Below are 3,595 nucleotides of genomic sequence, written 5' to 3' on the forward strand. Positions count from 1 at the left end.
ATGTGAAGTTCCTTAAAGTGTAACCTTGTCAACAGCTAATGATCTCGTCCAAATAGCCTTTGACCCTTTACAACAAATGGCTCCACAATCTCGTAAGTCGACTAAACCTTTCAATCCTCTCCAAATGTTTCAACTGCAACAACTCCAACAAGAGTTTTAAGGACTCACCCTTTTGTACTTCATGGTATATCACTTTGACTAATGATCAAAGAGCACCTAATTGTTCTTAATAAATAAAAAAGCACATGAAAAGTAAAGCATGTTAGATCACTATAAAATCCTTTGACAATTTGCAAAGAGACACATTAAACCAAAACGATGTGCTCATAGGGATTGCTTATCAATTCTCTTCAAGACCTCTACCTCTCTTCTTCCATTGCTAACTGCAATAGAATCCTCGCTAACCTCAATAAATATTGTAATCTTGCATGTGATTGCCAAGGGAGAGAGAGAGAGAGAGAGAGAGAGAGAGAGAGAGAGAGAGAAATCACACGTAATGGCCTCCATTCCAATTAGTATCCTATTTACTATTAACATTTTCCTTTACTAACTAGCTTCTTCTTCATCCATCTAGAGAATCAAAGACATGCAACATCTACTTAATCATACCCAAGCATTCAATCCGATCATGATGACGGGATTAACATTATTATTATAAGGACACAATTGACAAGAAAGGATGTTAACCCATTTTAGGTTTAATAAGTTTTGCCACACCCAATTACATACCTAAGCATGAGTAATCTACATTAAATGTCAATGATAGACACACCAAACTCATGTACAAACAAGCCATGAAGCAATGGTAACCAAATCTCAAACTTGGACAAACATTCGTAAAGGTTTATATGCAATAGACCAAATAGAAGCTTTGGACGCATGACCAACCATAGTTTAAGTATGTGTGAACACTTATGAAAGGAATATAAGGCAATTTCTCTTATAATGCAAGTACACTCTCGCATTGTGCAATTGAGCATTCCCTCTTTGCTGAACCTTTCTCTAATCTTCTCTTTATTGCATGCTAATAAGTGTGTGTAAGTGATTTAAGTAGTGCCCGTAGTGTAACGCAACGATGTGGCAATGCTCGCGAGACAAGGTGAATGGTACCCATGGTGGTGTTTTGTTTGGGTTACGAGATTGACCATTGAAATGATTCCCATGACACATGTTGAGAAGAGTAGAGATGAGCGGTTCTCTTGAAGCTATCTCTTAGTCTTAACAATGCACAAGCCATCCTTGCACATAGTGCAAAGTTGAAGGAGAGCAAAGAACAATTGGTGATGACCATTGAAAGCCACCAATAGGTAGTAGCATACTTAACCACATCTCTCCAAGACTCCATGACATCATTACAAAAACAGAGAAGAAGGAGAGGCACTAGCACATCCTCCCAAGACTCTAGGACATCATTACAAACAAAGAAGAAGGGGAGGCACTAGCAGCATTTACACGGTTGAAAAAACAGGTTCAAACGGCTCAAGAAGCTGTAGCAAAACATGACAGGATGTTGCAGGAAAGGGTAACAAGGGAAGAGGCCATTAGAGTACTCTTCGCAGAGAAGGATCAAAGGATAGCACAACTTGAGAAGCAACTAAGCCAACAAAATCAAATCACAGCCAGCAACACCTAATTAGCAGTTAAAGTAGCAGGATGAGCAGTTAAAGAAGCGAGGTGCCCCAGGATGGGGTGCCTCATGTGCCGCACTCTCTTGCTGCTGGAGAGGCCTCTTCAACGCAACGCCAGCGGCCCTCACTATAACACCCCTGGCTCCATCCTCTCCGACAAAACTACAACCACCCTAGCACATCGTAGGGCTACCGGCCCTGTCGTCTCTCCAACAACACAGCCCCCAACTACACATCAAGCCGCCGGCAAAGCTACGCATCCGACACACCTGTCGCCAGTGCGAACGGTACAAAGCCAAGCTCCGCCGGCTTCATCAAAGCCACCGGCAAGCTCTAAGCAACCCGACAACGTAAACCAACCAGTATACCCAACCCGGCGATGGCAACCTTCGACACCTCCGCCCACCACGAAGTAACCTCATCTCGCCCAGGTGTGTGTATAGTGGGGTAGTGAGTTATGCGTGTTTAGAAAGGGAGGGTTTTAGATTGTTCAGGTGGGACTTTTCAGGGTACCTCTGGATGTTCTTACCTCAACAAACCCAATTGTAGCGGCCCTACCACTTAGTAATTAAGTAGTAAAAAGAAAGTGAGAAGTGTTTTACCTTTACTTACCGGTTATTGAGAAGAATGTGGGGCACTAACACGGCACTCCTACATAACAACCACTGACTTTACCGAAAACTAAGGACCTAATCCATTGCGTCCAAAAAATCTTCATGCACACATCATGACAAATGGCATCACATCCACTTTGTCACTCCTCTGTAGGGAGCCCAAAAAGTGGCCTTTGGATCTTTCGGATCCATTTTCTAAAATGTCCCTCACCATTTGGGACGGCTTCTATTCTCTCTACCTTGAAATTCTCCGCACCATCCAGGCTACCTACTCTAGTCTCCCTATCAAAAATATGTTTAGGGTCGCCTACCCGTTGACAAAATGTCATGCTGTATTTCATTTATTGAAGGCGTTGCCTTATGGAGCAACTTATGTGATGTGTTGAGATGAGCATATTTTCTTTGGACTCACTACGCAACTTCTAACTCTTGGAGTCCAATGGTGCCTTATTCAAAGTCTTTGTAGGACTTCGTTTTGGGAAATGAAGGGATCTACAAATGTGGTGTCGTGAGATGCAATGGGCTTGTGAGCTCTCAAGGAGACTTGATATGGCCTTTTCTAAGGCCTCTTTTATGGATGACCAGTCTTATTGATAAATTTTGTCTTTGGGAATCAGCATGCCTTTGGGCATTTATACTTGTGGATACCTAGCACGCATGGGGGAGTTAGTTTTTTCTTCATGTGTCATGAGTTATATATCTAGAAGTGAAAGACAATTTGGATCTACTAGAGTATGTTGCAAGAACAAATGCATAAGGTTATTGGTACGAAATAATAAATGTCTCAATCATCTATCACCAGCTGAACACTTGGAGAGTATGTATCAATGGTATGGGACTTTGGTACTTATGGCCTGGTGTATAGATAGTTTGGATGACCATAATGGTTTGTATCAATGGTATGGGACTTTGCTGCTTATGGCCTGGTGTAAGGATAGTTTGGATGACTATAATGGTTGGATGACCATGGGATGATGATACCTCTCATGGTATGAGTCACTCATAGTTCGTTGCACTCACTTGCATGCACAATATCACATGCTCACACTCATCTTTGCACCTCACCAGCAATCCATTATCCTCCAGCCAAGAATTTAGCATTGCAGAGTGAGAGGGGGCTTTCTCTGCAAAACACAGCTTGCCAAGTTGAAATTTATACTATTATATGTCATGCTCTCCAAACAGGGCTGCTTGTAGGTCGCCTTGAAGGTGCCCATGGGCTGGTCCGCTTCCCAAGGTCTTGACAACAAGGGTAATTGATTCAATGAAATGCCAATGAGGGAAGGATGCCACTTAGGTGGAAACATCCTTGAGTGCTCAAGGATAAGAGACAGAATGTATGGAGGAAAACAC

The sequence above is a fragment of the Cibotium barometz genome, chromosome 32 (assembly GCF_041138505.1).
Source record: "Cibotium barometz isolate CiBa-2024 chromosome 32, ASM4113850v1, whole genome shotgun sequence".
In the NCBI taxonomy this organism is placed as follows: domain Eukaryota; kingdom Viridiplantae; phylum Streptophyta; class Polypodiopsida; order Cyatheales; family Cibotiaceae; genus Cibotium; species Cibotium barometz.